This window comes from Lagenorhynchus albirostris, chromosome 5 (genome assembly GCF_949774975.1).
Source record: "Lagenorhynchus albirostris chromosome 5, mLagAlb1.1, whole genome shotgun sequence".
Lineage (NCBI taxonomy): Eukaryota > Metazoa > Chordata > Mammalia > Artiodactyla > Delphinidae > Lagenorhynchus > Lagenorhynchus albirostris.
This window is the reverse complement of record NC_083099.1, coordinates 49,834,285-49,850,933: the sequence shown is the minus strand read 5'-3', so window position 1 is coordinate 49,850,933 and position 16,649 is coordinate 49,834,285.

The following is a 16,649-nucleotide window of genomic DNA, read 5'->3' as shown; positions in this document are numbered from 1 at the left end:
TGGTAATAATAGAAACCAAGAATTTAGAGGTTATAAATTTGAAGACCAGCTCTGCCCTCTGACTTGATAAATGGTTTGAAGCAAATGCTTTCTTCTTGTCTCCATTTACTGATCTATTGATAATGACCTACTAATATTAATTATGAAGAACATGGAAGCAAAAAAGGGTAAAGTGCAAACATTCAATATAAATTCATTTTATTTTTATGAAGTATGGGGAAGAAAAGTCAAATAAATGTTTATTGAGTGTACCAACAGGCTTGTGTTTTCGTTTATACCTTCTGCTCTTTCCTCTTTTTAAAAAAAATTTTTTTATTATTTTATTTTGGCCACATTGCATGGCTTGCGGGATCTCAGTTCTCCGACCAGGGATTGAACCCGGGCCACGGCAATGAAAGTACCAAATCCTAACCATTAGACCACCAGGAGACTGCCCAGATATGATCTCTTCTAGTTTTGCCTCTCCCCCATTTCTCCTTCTGTAACACTAATTAGATAATATTAAATCTCCTCACTCTGTCCTCCATGTTTTGTAATCTCTTTTTCATATTTTCTACTTTCTGTTGTTCTGTGTTGCATTCCAGGTGGTCTAGATAGTTCTTTAGACGTACCTGCCCTTATTCAGAAACTGACATTGGCACAATATGTGTATATACTTCTGTGGCATTTTACCACATGTGTAGATTTGTGTAACCACCACCAAAATCAAGATACAGAATGATTACATCATCACAAAGATATCCCCCGTGCTACCCTTTTAGAGTCATACCCATCATTCCATATCCTCACTCCCCATCTCTATGCCCTTGAAACCACTGTTTCCATCTTTATAATCGTATTTCAAGAATGTTATATAAATGGAATTATACATATGTGACCTTTGAAATTGGCTTTTTTCTTTCAGTATAATGCCCTTAAGATCCATCCCAGTTGTTGTGCGTATCAGTAGTTGGTTTCTTTTTTGTTATTGTTGTTATTCGAATTTTTTAAAATTAGTTTAAATTAATTAATTTTAAATTAATCAATTCTTTTTTTAATTTAATTTTTATTGGAGTATAGTTGCTTTACAATATTGTGTTAGCTTCTACTGCACTGAAGAATGAATCAGCCATACATATGCATATATCCCCTCCCTTACCTTCTGCTCTTTTTCAAGAGAAACTAGTTGTAGCTTGATGGTTCTAGTGCCTCTTCTCCCCCTTCCTTGATCCACAACAACAAAAAAACTTGTGTGAAATATTTTAAAGCAGCAAGTCAGATGCTACAAGTTCCTTCAATTTCACAAAAGAATCTCAACTATTTCCTTTTCCATCTCATTTTTTTCTGTAGCTTTTGATTTATTTCTACTTGTCAGAATTATGATGATGATGATGATGGGGAGGATGATGATCCTTAACTTTCTCAGAGCACTTTCATCTTTTTCCTACCAATCCTCTTCCCTGCGCACTTTACTCCCCATGTTAGTTTAATGCTACTGTCCCTGCCAGTGCAAAGTTCCTTCCCCTCATTGACTAGACTTCCTTCTGGGGCGCCATTCTTCTCTTAGCTGCCAAATCAATACTAGAGCTACAAGATTCCAATTCTCATTTTCATGCTTTAAATAAGATGAGAACCAGATGTTTTAAAAACTATTCGCCTCCTCTTCCTGAATAATGTCATATAGCAATTCTTTTCTTCAGGTCTTTTTTTTTTTTTTTTTTTACTTATTTTGGCTGCATTGGGTCTTCGTTGCTGCGCACGGGCTTTCTCTAGCTGTGGCGAGCAGGGGCTAGTCTTTTCGTTGTGGTGCGCAGGCTTCTCATTGCAGTGGCTTCTCTTGTTGCGGAGTATGGCCTCTAGGTGCACGGGCTCAGTAGTTATGGCTCGCGGGCTCTCGAGTGCCGGCTCAGTAGTCATGGCGCACGAGCTTAGTGGCTCCACAGCTTGTGGGATCTTCCCGGACCAGGTCTCGAACCCTTGTCCCCTGCACTGGCAGGCAGATTCTTAACCACTACACCACCAGGGAAGCCCTTTTCTTCAGGTTTTAACTTGGGCCCTATGGAATTGGAATGGAAGTAAGAGAAAGAAAGCAAAAAGGAAAGGGTAAAATAGAAAAAGGTGATGTTAGAAATGTTTGAATTTTCAGGCTTAAATTGCAATAAACTCTAAAATCAACGTAACAGACATATTAAGTGTATTTCGTTGTCACTTCTCGGAATTTTATGAGTGGTCAGAGAATTTGGCAAAGTTGCATTTATTGCAAATCAGAGAACTTCGTGTGTTTTTTTTCCAAACCAAAAAAAAAAAAAAAAAAATGGGAGGAGTCATAATTAGCCCTATGATGTTGCCAAACTATAATTCAAAACCAACAAGTTGAGAGGTGTTGTCTAATTCATATGTAGTGCTGGACTATAAGGGCTCACAGTGCTTCACACTTTCCTTTGAGATACATACAAGAACTTCCCTTTTTAATAAAAGAGGTGTCGAGTTCAGGTCATGTGTCAAACCACTTTGCTGATCAGTGGCAGAACAGTGGTTAGAACTAAATGCACCTGACCCCCAATCAGTGGAGTTTCCATTCTTCATTTTCTCACTCTTCTTGGTATTCATTCAAATAAGCTTTAAGAACCGATTCAAATTAGCCCAAAAAGAGCAAATATTGAAACTTACAGAGTAGGTAGCATTGTACCAATTGTTATGGCATATTTATCACAACCCACAATAATACCTGTACCATGTGCAGCGCTGTCTACTATTTTATTCTGCTCTGGTCTGTTTCTTTGTATTTTAATTGGCTACTAATGCATCCCAACCTACAGTTTAAGAAACAATGTGTCAAAGAATAATAATCAGTGTTAACATTTACATAGTGTTTACTATTGCTAGGCTCTTGTTCTATTATATTTTACATATGATAACTCATTTAATCTTCACAAGTCAGTGAGGTAGTGGCTATTATTATCCCATTTTATAGATGAAGAAACTGGCACGGTGTTGTGCTCAAGATCACACAGCTAGGTAAATCCTTCCCCTCAGATTATGAAACAGATTATACTTGATTTTCAAATCTGAGTTCTATGCAAGACCAATCTGGATGTAAAAAAAATAGAATTAAAGTTTATATTATATGACCTCAGGTTCAGTAAAGTTTTTATCTCCCCCACTGCCTTTCTGACAGTGTTTGAAATTCCCATAAGATATTTTATTTCCATTAATATCCAGGTTAAACTGAAAATGTAGCATTATTGAAGGGAATAGCATTATTATTATTATTAAACTCTAAATCTCAAAAACTACCTTAAGCTAGACAAAATAATCCTCATTTATCAGATGAGAAAACTGATATTCTAGGTTTATCTGAATCTTTGCTACAGTTTGCTGTCAATATCAGAATAATTGCCCTTCTAGCATAATCCTATTATAATGGTACACAAGATAAAGAAACTTTACTTAGAGGAGGATGTAGAAATAGAGTATATTTGTGGTATAGTTCAGGGAGGGAAATAGTTCAGGGAGCGTATAGTTTAGGTAAATGACTAAAGAGGGGAGTCCTGGGCCACCAAATGATACAGTGAGAATTGCGGTGGCCTCCCATGGGGTTGGCTGCCAAGCTCTGTGTCTTTTTCTGGCTGTGTCTTTTCCTGGCTCCTGTCACACTCTCTAAACCACATGGTAACGGCAGCAAGGCTTCATGCAGCTATGGTTGACCTTGCCCACAGTCACAGCCATTGGACCAGGAATAGACACCTGAGCTGAGCTAGGCCAATGAACACCTTCCCAGAGATGACTGGAATGAGCACTGAAAGAGTCTAGCCTCAGCCTAGCTGACATAGTGAATGGAGGTAATATAATCTCGGGAGCTATTGGTGGTCATACTTGCTGTATCATGGAGTAGAAAAGCAGTGTAAGCTGGTCTGCAGAGAGAAGCCAAAATGAGGCAGGTGCAGAGAGGAGCAGATAGAGTGCTGATAAGACCTAAGTCTTAGGTCCCAGTTTGGTTCCAGGCTGAGCTGTCCTCCTGTCCTTGGATAATCCTGCAGCTTTGAACAGAATCCCCTTTTTTTGCTTTAGCTAGTCAGAGTGGGTTTCTGTTACTTTCAAACAAGAGAGCCTGAAGAAGAAGTGGAAGGATGGGATAGTGGCAGAAAGACCCACACACTTCAATTTTATGTATCACTGGACTTAGTTATAAACTGCCGAGTCTCATTAGCAATAGAGTCCTCAACCAAAAAAAAAAAAAAAAACAACTAAAATTGTTTTTAATCATTTTTTCTTGCCTTTGGCATGTGAGATATTTAAGGATCTTCTCACTTCTCTTAAATGTAGGAGTCTGTGGACCAGTGCTGGTCAGTAGAACTTTCTGCAATGATGGACATGTTCTATATCTGTGCTGCCCAGTAGGAAACACTACCTACATGTTGAGCACTTGAAATGTGTCTGGTACAACTAAGAAACCAAATTTTTTTTTTTTGGCTATGCCATGAGACTTGTGGGATCTTTGTTCCCCAACCAGGGATTGAGCCTGTGCCTTCATCAGTGAAAGCACGGAGTCCTAACCACTGGACTTCCAGGGAGATCCCCGAATTTTTAAAAAAATATATCTAGGGGCTTCCCTGGTGGCACAGTGGTTGAGAGTCCGCCTGCCGATGCAGGGGACACGGGTTCGTGCCCCAGTGTGTGAGGATCCCATATGCCGCGGAGCAGCTGGGCCCGTGAGCCATGGCCACTGAGCCTGCGCGTCCGGAGCCTGTGCTCCGCAACGGGAGAGGCCACAACAGTGAGAGGCCCGCGTACCGCAAAAAAAAAAAAAAATATATATATATATATATATAGCCACCATATGCGGCTAGTGGCTACCATATTGAACAGGACAGCTCTCTAATCATTGAAAATAGGTTTTCTTCTGTAACAAGATACAAATAGTAAAGTTGGCTTGCAGTGTCAAGATAAGAATCAAAAGAAAACTGCGAGCAGTGCAGAAACACTAGGGCATAACTATGAAGTGCCTGACCCAGTAACTGTAAACTGCATTTCTATCTCCTACTCCACACAATAACTTGGGACAAGGATATTAAAAGGGATAAAGGATAATAAGAACTACCTGTAAAATAAACAAAAAGAAAGAAAGGAGGGAAGCAGAGAGAGGCAAAGTCACTTTGAAGAGAAAAGATAGTTCTCTGGTCAGATTAAAATTTAACTGGTAGCATGAACAAATCTACAAAATAAATGTATCCCTCAGAAGGCTATCTGGTCAGCAAGGTTAGCGAGGCTATCTCAATTGTGGCAATGAATGCATCAGCCTCAAGGTATCAGAAAGCAAATTATGTATTGAACCTCCCTTATTCTGATTTCTTACCCAGGAAGCAAACTTCTGATTGTGATTGGACGTCCCAAAGCACTCGAATGGTGGAAATGTTCCAGTCCCTTTCTAACTGTAAACAAATGTGTGGCAGGCTGGTCATGTGCACAAGGTGCTGTGAGTTTGGTTAAAGTGAACCTGCTCACAGACCAGATCCAGTCCTGTTTGTTGACAAAATCAAGTATCTGAACCATCAAGGCAAAGAGCCAGGTTCTAATTAACCCAGATAACATCAGCCTGGTCCTTTTCTGGCAGATAGCCAAATAACCTCCGCACATATGCCCTGACCTGTCCAAGGGGCTAGTCTTCAAAATACTAATTCCTAAAGTAGGATCAGGAGAAACTGTAGAGCTCCTCGATGGATTCTGGCGTGGTCCAAAAAGAACAGAACCAGAGGATTTAGGAATGGAGGACTGTGAACACGTAAGTCAATTAAACAGGATGGATAGTAGGAAAAAGCAAGGGCCAATAGCATTCTTGTTTGTGAAGTACTGGGGAGACAGATTTCAATATTCTCTTTAAGAAAGTTGTTTGATAAGACCCAGAACTGACTTACCAAAACAAAGTGTAGCATAACCAATTTTTTTATAGAACAAACTTTTTTTAAATAGAAAACTTTTTTTATGCATCAGTTATCTTTTTTATAATTAATTAATTAATTAATTAATTTTGGGCTGCTTTGGGTCTTTGTTGCTGCACGCGGGCTTTCTCTAGTTGAGCGGGGGCTACTCTTCATTACAGTGCCCGGGCTTCTTATTGTTGTGGCTTCTCTTGTTGTGGAGCACAGGCTCTAAGCTCGCAGGCTTCAGTAGCTGTGGCATGCGGACTCAGTAGTTGTGGCTCGTGGGCTCTAGAGCACAGGCTCAGTAGCTGTGGTGCATGGGCTTAGTCGCTCTGTGACATGTGGGATCTTCCCCGACCAGGGCTCAAACCCATGACCCCTGTATTGGCAGGCGTATTCTTAACCACTGTGCCACCAGGGAAGTCCCTAAATAGAAAACTTAATTTTCATTTCCTCTCACCCCAAAAGTACCCATTAAGTCCCTGAAGCAATTTTTCTCAAAGTGCGGTTTATCAAGCACCTGTGCCAGTTATCTGAGGAACTTGTTAAACATATAGGTCCTTGGGCCCCAGAACTACCAAGTTAGAAAATCTCAGGGGTTGGAGCACAGGAATCTGCAGTTTGCACAAATTCCCAGGTGCTTCTCTGCCCTCTCAATTTGAGAAGCTCTACACCAAGGGAAGTATAAAGAAAAGCATGGGGAAGAATTCTTCTCCCTGAAGTGTGACAAGGAACACCCACGGGAACAGGATCGCTCATACCAGCCCCTCGGGCAGGCAGGGCAGAGTGCAAGTGCAAACTTTCCTGAGAGAACAGCCTGGCCCGACTTTCCAAACTTTGTCAGCTGTTCCACCATCCTGAGAGCAGTTTGGGGTTTTTCTAATTAATCTTTTACAAAATTTGCAAAATTAAGTGAAAAAAAGAGCACCTGGAATTTTATCTTTTCCTCTTTCTTGGATGGTAGCCTCACTAGCAGCAGTCAAGCCACCCTAACGTTTTCTTGAAATAAAACAACATTCTAGAGATAGGAATATTTCCCAAAATAACATTAAAAATCTTTCATAAGCAGTTTCACGAAAAAAAAACAAGGAAGAGAACAAGGTTGTGAGACTCAACCATGTTTGTGAGCTGATTACAGAAGCGAAAGTTTCCTTTCTTACACGTTTACACACGTGAAAAGAGGGAGAATTATATTCTTGGTGTTTAGTAAGTGAAATATTAAGAGACCGAGAGAAATATAATGGTAAAAATTTAGCAAGATAGGTAGCAAAATTAAAATTTTTTATACCGTTTGACCCTTGACAGTTACTCTTCTGAAAATTCATCCTAGTGGACAAATGCAAAAAGACATATAACAAGGTCGTGTATCAGTGTTGTTAACAATGCAGAAAGACTGGAAAATTCTAATGTGAAATACATCAATCATGATGCATGCATCTCCTCCATCCTCTTATACCAGAAGCCACCCTGGTCACAATCCCTTGCTGTGGGCTTAGACTTTTCCTTGAACAAAGGGTATTCACTGAGTGGATCAGGAGTGGGGATCCGAACCGTAGGCTGGCCAACAACCTAGACTTTGACCCAAAAAGCCCAGCCCAGAGAAGTTCATATGAATTAATTAGACCAATTAGACTTTCTCCTTGCATAATTTAACAGAAAAATATAGAATTAGCCAATTGGAATTGACATATACATTTTTCTTTATAAATAAATTATAAAGTTATATATTAAAACCTCAGGCAGTAAAATGATTATTTGCAAATAAGCCTAATATAAGTATAAAAGTTATTTTCCTAAGAAAAATGTTAACAACTCTATTGTTTTGTCCATTAATATTTCAATCATTTACTAGTTAAATTAGTTACAGTAGGTGGTCAACATATTCCTTCAACTGACAGCATGGGAAATGTGTTGATAATAAAGTCTTATATTCATAAAGTTAAATATCTTGAAATTTAAAGCTCACTAGAATTGGCCTCTGTGGGATATGAATGTTGGCTCTGTTACCAAAATCAGGGACTGGGTTTCTAATGAATACGTTTTCTTTACACAGATAATATAGATTTTAAAGAAACCACATGGGCTCATTAAAGGTTAATATAAATGTGAAATTACTACCCCAACGTTCCATTAGCCACTTTGTTGATTTTTAAATAAATCAGCGTGTCAAAAAAAGCTCTCCATAATATTTTTCTCATGTGCTTTAGTCACTTTCTCCTGGATGGACAAGTGCCAAGTATTCAGTATGTTTTACACATTTAAAAATGGATAAGACATTGCATTAGCATAATTGTAAGAAAATGGAGAACAACTTGCCAATAAATGTTACCGAATAATTTAGTTGTAAACAATCGACACTGATGTAGACTCCTAAGGCCCTCCATAAAGTATACACTGCAGAGATCATGGTCGGCCAAAAAGGAAATGAGTCCAGTCTCCCACAGGCCTCTATGTCCCCACTAGCAGCCCCACACCTGTTCAGACATTCAGTTGAGACTTCTACCTAAACTGGAAGATCGTCTGGTTTCTCCTCTCCAAGTTTGGCCCCTTGCTTCCAGAAAATGATGCCTACTATGACACCTGCGCCATTGATTGTCCACATCTCAAAATGTCAGAAATATGCATCTGGTGTTATCAGCTGTATCCAATTTCTTCCCTTCAGGATATAACCTCTCTGCCCTTTAATTCTTACCAAAACATAGTTGTGAGGAATGCTGTTCATCAAAGATTACCTAGAGGACTGGAAGGCCATCCACTCTTCTTAGGCATGTTATGTTTTCTCCCCCTTAGATTCTTTTTCCTCGGATCAAATCAACCATCCGAAATGGTCATACTTAAAACAAGGGGAGTTCCCCTCCTTTGTAGGATTTTTCTAAGAGCCACCTGTCATCTGTTGGTTGAGAATGGTTATTCCCTTTATGAGGACCCATGAGAGAAACTTCTGTTGAGCCTCAACTGTTTTGCTTCTATCTCACAAATACTAAAATTGTTGTTATTAACCATGATACCCCCAGAAGCTCAGAAGCAAATTTATAGACTGCATCCAGCTACAGTTCTGTGTTCACTCTACACTTGGTTTGATTTTATTTCCCCCCTTTAATTTCTCATTGCTCTCCTTTCATCCATGAGACAAGAAATGAAGGAGGGTGGGAAAGAAGTTGGAGGTAAAACAAAGAGAAACCGGAAGTTCTGGGTAACATGCCATTTGTCACATCCTCTTGCATACAAATGTAAGGTCAATGTCCACCTTATAATTACCAAGATGACTTTCAGGGTGTTTCTACCAAGAGAGTCTCAGAGCTAAGAGAGGGGAAAAAAAGCCCTGTTACTATTTCCATTCATCTTGCCCATAGATTTTAATCAGATAATTTGGTTAAGGAACAGTTTTCCATTCCATTTACTTCAAGTCACTTAGAGGTGGAGGATCATAAGGACACCTGTTATTGGAACCAGAAAGCGCTCGGCTCCAAGGGAGCCTGGTACCACCTTTTTTCCTTCATAACTTTGACTTACACATGGCATCCTTTCACTTGAGCTCTTTCATGTTTCTACATTTAAATTATCAAAAAGAAGACTCTCATGGGCTCAGAATGTCCTTCTAAGCCAGGCTGTACTAGTCGGGTCACACCTGGGAGTGACAGTCCTGGGTCAGGAAACCACCTCTTGCCTAACCTGCTGGAATAGTGGGCTGTGGACATTAAAGCATGACTGCCTGCAAGAGCCTTTGGGCAAGGCAGTTTCTTCGAGGGAATGCAGACATTCAGGCCCTGGCAACATCTAGTATACCATGACAGAATTAGATGGGATTAAAGCTCTCTCTCCCTTTAACACGTACTGAAGTTCAGGCCACCCTTCAAAGCTTTCAGTCCCCATATATTTTGTGAAGCTTTGCATGTCCATCTCTGCCTTTCCTAATTTCAAAGTCATTTACATTTACCACATTATGTCTTATAGTGTAATTTTTTTTTTTTTTTTAGTGTAATTTTATGATCTCAGATTTTCAACTGTAGTGTAAGCTCTGGCAGGGCAGGAACTGTGTCTTACTCATGCCTATATCCACCACAGGGTTTGCTATGGTTCCTTTTCATCGTATTTTCAAGAAGTGTTTGTTCTTGACAGTGCAGCAGTGGCTACAGTCAGCCTTCCTGCTAACCCACCAAATAAATGAACAATCCTTTCAGCAAGATCCTGAAACACACCCAAAAAATTCCATTTTTTAATAAATAATTTCTACCACATTCTGATACTTCTCTAGTATTTAGGAAGCATCTCAGAATTATCTTTAAATTGAATAAAAATCAATCGATCACAGGGAGAAAAGAAGAAGTAGATTTCCTGCCTCTCTCTTAGGGCCCTTAATCGCCTTCCCTATACTCCCTTTCAGTGCCCCAGGAAAGTCTCCGGTGACCACAGTCTAGATACGCCCTTTGCCTGTGTGTATAACGATGCCCTTTGGAGCCAATCAATGTGGCCACAGCCTGTCAGTCCAACTGGGGCACTTCTGACTCTCCACCAGGATGGATTTCCTGTCTGGCTGACACCCTTGGTGTACAGATTCTTATCATTAAATCAACACAGACAGGCTCCTCAAGGGACTGCCTTTTTCCTGGTAGCACATTTCCTACCAGTTCTCGCTTTGTCAGTTTGATAAGCATAACACTCTCTAATCCACTGTGAGTAGGCACTAGAGTTCTGTACTGACTGTCACAGAGATGGATACGGCCAAGAGTTGTACTTCCAAAAAAGTCTACATTCAGCTCAAGTATAGGTTTAGGTCTGCTGCAGGGATCACCAATTTGGCTAAAGGTTATAGCCTGGATCCGTGCTCTTTGGCCTCCGGTGTTGGTTCATCCTCGCTCCCTCTCTCTCTCTCTCTCTAGCATTGCATTTGAATGTCTTCAGACGGAGAGTGTGCTCTCCAATTTACCACAGCCCTCACCACTCCTTATCGCTGGTCCCGGCACACATTCTCAGCAAATACTGAGCAATTACAATTACTCAGCAATTACTAACACTCACAGTGGCCAGCTGCCTTGGCTCTTCCCTGAAGACCTAGGCTGACGCCAAGGGCTCCCACAGAGCAGGCTCTGTGACAAGCCAGAGAGGGCCTGAGCATCTACACTAGCCTTTCTGACTGTTGTAAAGAGAACCAACCCGATGGGATAAGAGTTTGTGGGACAAGGAAGGCAGGCAATAGGAGACTCTCTTCACTTTGGTGTGTATCTCTAAACGACAAGAAGTTTTTAAAAGATAATCACAATCCCAGAGTCATACCTTAAACGACTAACAATGATCACTTAATATCATCAAATATGCAGTCAGGATTCACATGTCCCTGGTTGTCTCATAAAGTTTTGCTTGTTTGACTGTTTTTATGGTTGGCATGTTTGAATCAAGAGCCACATACCATGCTTGGTATGGGTTCCTTGAGTCTCTTAATCCACAGGTACCCCTTTTTCCTTGTTATTTATTTGTGCAAGAAACTGTGTCATTTGTCCTATAGGAGTTTCCTATATTCTGATTTTTGATGATTTTGTTGACTGCCTCCCTATAATGTCAATTTATCATCTTCCCGCTCCCTGTTTTCTGTTACAGGGGTAGTAAAATCTAGAGACAATCAGATTGTGTGTAATTTGTTGGCAAGAATATTTTATTGGCAGTGCTGTGTACTTCCTGTTTACATCGCATGAGGCACATACTGTCTCCTTGTCTCTCTTTTTTGTAATATTAAGATTGATCAGTGTTTCCAGATGTTGTCAGCCTGATCCATCTATTATAAAATTCTCCATTGGGGAATTCCCTGCCGGTCCAGTGGTTAGGACTCTGTGCTTCCACTGCAGGGGGCACGGGTTCGATCCCTGATCAGGGAAGTAAGATCCTGCATGACACATAGTGTGGCATAGGTAGATAGATAGATAGATAGATAGATAGATAGATAAAGTTCCCCAGCAGTTCAGGAAATGGTTTCAGTAACCATTGATGATCGTTGCCTGGATCCATTATTTCAATAGGGGTTGCACTCATTTACTCCTTCCTCATTTATTAGCTGGAGTTTTTTGTTGTTTTTTTTAAAGAAGAGCTCTCCGTTGTCATCTATTTGTTAACCTGAAGTACAGTTTTTTGGGTTTTTTTTTTTTTTCAGGAAAGGCAGGATGTTTGATTCTTTCCTTTTATTTACCCGTTCTCAGAATAATGAGCATCCTCCAAAGATGACCAAGGAGTCTTTTGGGTTTTAATTTCTTGTGCCCTTATGAACTCACGGATTTTAGCACATTTGATGTATCTCAATGCATTACACTTTAGTTTTGCTCAAAGTGTCCCACTTTTGGCCATAGGAGCTGCTTTGGTTCTGAGAGATAAATGACCCACGGTCACTGAAGCATTTATTTTCCCATATGACTAAGAGCTGCTTTCCAGAACTTACAGAATGATGTTATGAGTTACACAATGTGGTTTTTGTAGCCCCAATTAGTGAGTTAGTAGAGTTTAAGAGGGCTCTACACTTGACTCTGCAGTCTGTCATGCAGATGGTTGGAGTCAGCTCCAGCTGGAGAAGGAGCTTCTCTTCAGGGTGTCACTGGTGCTGCATCAGTGCATGGACTTCGTTTTCAGATGCTGCTGTTTCTGTGAGGCTGCTATGATGTTTACGCTTACAAGACTGAGACTGGGAAATGTCACATTCCTACTACTACCTGATAAGCAGCACTCCTGAAAAAAAAAAAACATCTGCATCTTCTTGAACCCTCATTAAAAGTAAAGTAAATGGGGACTTCCCTGGTGGTGCAGTGGTTAAGAATCCACCCTCCAATGCAGGGTACACGGGTCCGAGCCCCAGTCCGGAAAGATCCCACATGCCACAGAGCAACTAAGCCCGAGTGCCACAACTACTGAAGCCCGCGCGCCTAGAGCCTGTGCTCCTCAACAAGAGAAGCCACCACAAATGAGAAGCCCACGCAACAAAGTGTAGTCCCTGCTCTCTACAACTAGAGAAAGCCCGTGCACAGCAACGAAGACCCAACACAGCCAAAAAATTTAAAAAAAAATTTTTTAAGTGAAGTAAATGAATAAAGTAAGCATAAACCCACAAGAACAACAACAAAAATTCAAGAAATGAGGGCAAAGGGAAATGTGAGACTGATGGTGAAAGGAAGCCCCGGGATGACAAGCATGTTCCAGTCCAGATTAATGCAGGAAAGTGAGAAATGACAGAAAAATGACACACTTCCTAATGTTTGAACACATCAAGAGAGATGTGTTCATCAATGTTTGAACACATCTCACTGCGTAGTGAGAAAATTCGAGAACGAATGAGTGGTTCATAGGTTCATAAAAAAACCCCAAAATTTTTAAGGTACTTATTAACTTTAAGAAAAAGAAAGATTTTTCAAGAAAGGAAATTACAATACATTACCTGGCTCTGCTGTGAATAAAATTGGCACGGTCATAGTAATGTAAATACTCTATTAATAACCAAAATTCCAAAATTGTCATATAACTATATTGAGAGGACAGAGGGGAGGCAAAGTGTGTGTGTGTGTGTGTGTGTGTGTGTGTGTGTGTGTGTGTGTGTATGAACTTTCATCTTCTATAGTGAGAAGTTCTTAGGCAATATATAAAACTCAAAAACTTCAGGAATAGTAAGAATACCTTATTTAGAATTACGGAGGTAAGCGTGAGAAGAAATAGCTAAAAAAGTTGAAGGTGGCTCTTCCTAGGAAGTGGGAATCTGGAGTGTGGAGGTAGGACAAGGGACTTTTCATTTCATTTCTGTTTCACATTTAAAAAAATTTTTTTATTGGAGTATAGTTGATTTATAATGTGTTAGTTTCAGGGGTACAGCAAAGTGAATCAGGTATACATATACTCTATTTCACATTTTAAACTATGTAACTATGTACATTTAATAATTATGATATTTTTCATTAAAAACGTGTCACATTTCTATGTATCTCTAATTCAAATAATTCTGCTGCCAGGAAATTAATCTCAGTCATGATTTGGGCTTCTTCCCATCCCTAAGGTCATCCAGGAGTCCCAGACGGTCTCATGTATTGTAGAATATATGGGGCAGGTCCTCTGGTCTCTAGCACACATAAGGCCTCATGCCTCACCCAAGTCCATAATCTCTTTGGTTCTTGGGCCAAACTTGGGCACAGGAGTCTTCCTCTGCTGCCCTCAAATCTTAGTATCTCCCAAGGCTTCTCATCAGAAAGATCTTGTCACTTTGTGGGGTCCTACACGGAATGGGGCTCCACACCTCCACACCTCTGCTCATAGGACCTGAAAACATAGGCACCGGCTCTTTCTCCGCTCCCTTCCTCCCTGGCACTTTCCTTTCCCCCTCTTCTTAGTGAATTTTTTTTTTTTTTTTTTTTTTTTTTTGCAGTACGCGGGTCTCTCACTGTTGTGGCCTCTCCCGTTGCGGAGCACAGGCTCCGGACGCGCAGGCTCAGCGGCCATGGCTCACGGGCCCAGCCGCTCCACGGCATGTGGGATCTTCCCGGACCGGGGCACGAACCCGTGTCCCCTGCATCGGCAGGCAGACTCTCAACCACTGCGCCACCAGGGAAGCCCCTTAGTGAATTTTTAAAACCCAGGATCTGCCCTTCTTTTCCGTATGAGAATGGTGAAAGAAGAAGCTACCAAGCAACACCTAGGGTATTCCTTCGTCCCTCCTCCATAACTTTGATTCAGACAGTTGACATCTTCCAATCTTCTGTAAAGATCTACAAAGAGGGAGCTTCCGGCTAGATCTCATGGCCTCTCACTTGGCCACCCCCCACTCAACAATTCTGCAGCTGCAGCTGAGGGGAGCCTACTGTTTGCATTTTTTTCTTACTCATGTTGTTACATTTATAATATTTTACTTTGGTTGTACTTGTGCAATCTGTGTATTGTTACAATTTTATTGTAATTTTGTTTCTCTCCAATTATAATCCCCCATTTCCCCTACTCCCCAAAGGAGTGTGGGAGCCCTTTGCCTCATCAAGGACCCTTTCTAAGGTAGCAATTTCCAAAGGGCCTGTGCACACCCTAGGGGTATACTTGTGATCATCAGGGTGTGAGAAGAAGATACCAAGACTTCTATCCATCTGTTTGCTTTCTGCTTTTGTATGTCTCCAACGTTTATAAAGTATACTTATAAATTTAAAATTTATATATTCGGGGATGCATTAAAAAAATTTTTTTTCACTGATGAAGTACATGATCTAAGATATTTGAGAGTTATGTTCCAAGTCGAAGACAATACTGCCTAATAGAAACGTAATGTGAAGGGACTTCCCTGGCAGTGGAAGCGTGGGTTCCATCCCTGTAACTATCTTCCTCAGCCACAATTTTTTTTTTCTTTTTTTTTTCTTTTTTTTTTTTTTTTTTTTTTGCGGTACGCGGGCCTCTCACTGTTGTGGCCTCTCCCGTTGGGGAGCACAGGCTCCGGACGCGCAGGCTCAGCGGCCATGGCTTACGGGCCCAGCCGCTCCGCGGCACGTGGGATCCTCCCACACTGGGGCACGAACCCGTGTCCCCTGCATCGGCAGGTGGACTCTCAACCACTGCGCCACCAGGGAAGCCCCCCTCAGCCACAATTTTTAAAAGTGAAAAGAGGTAGAGTTAATTTTCATATATTTTGTTTAACCCAATATGTCCAAAATATTCTCATTTTAACATATAATAAATATTAAAATTATGAATACAATATTTTACATTCTTTTTCTTTTACTAAGTCTTTGAAATCTGTCTTGTAGTCTACAGTGAGAGCTCATCTCTTGGACTAGCCACATTGCAGGTGCTCGGTAGCACATGTGGTTCATGTTAAACACGGGCCCTCGGGGGTTCTAGAGGGCATCTGAGATGGGTCCTGACTCTATAACTGCTTCCACTGATGGCAGACCTCCTGAGGTTGAGACAGAACTGTACCTGCCTCATAGCTGCAGTTCACCAAAGACAGTAAGGAGAAGAGAACTACAGTTCATTGAGCATCTACTCTTGCTCTTAAGCACTTTCACGTCCATTTCATTTCATTTTCCAGCACCTCTTTGAGAGAGATTATTAAACCATATAAAGATGAAGAGGAATTCAGTGTTTAAGACTCCCCGCTTCCACTGCAGGGGACATGGGTTTGATCCCCGGTCCGGGAACTGAGATCCCACATGCCGGTCGGCCAAATAAATAAATAAATAAGAAACAGAGACTCGGGTTACAGCACTAGTTAGAATCCCAGTCTTCTTCATCCAAAGCCCTAAACTGAATGACAGTCCATTCTGTCCTCTAAAAGCTACTGAACTTATTCCACTCACCATTTGTGTAATGCTGTTACCTGTTGAGACTGCTTTCATAGAACAGGGGAGGGAAGTCTGCAGTCAGACCCCAGGACAGTCACGACGCCCGCCCACACCTCCTGAAAGAATGAAAAATGCAGATTATACCCCAGGCCATTTTCCTGCCCTCTTAGACTCTCCAACTGTGCACTGTCAGATTTCCTAGCCTGATACTTTCCTGGTTGGGGTTCCTTTATGTGAAGTCAATCTGCAGTAGATTAATTAAATACTGTATTGATTTCCTATTCTCTCGGGTACTTCTAAATGGATTATATTCTTGAAGCCCCTTCTCTGAGCTAGTAGAACAATTCCCTTTGCAAATGTGATACTTCGAATTTTATCACAGCCCTCCCACCCAGACATCACCCCCCCACCACCATCACCGGGCATAAAATCTAAAAGACCGTCATGGCAAGAAACGGGGAGGGAGTCT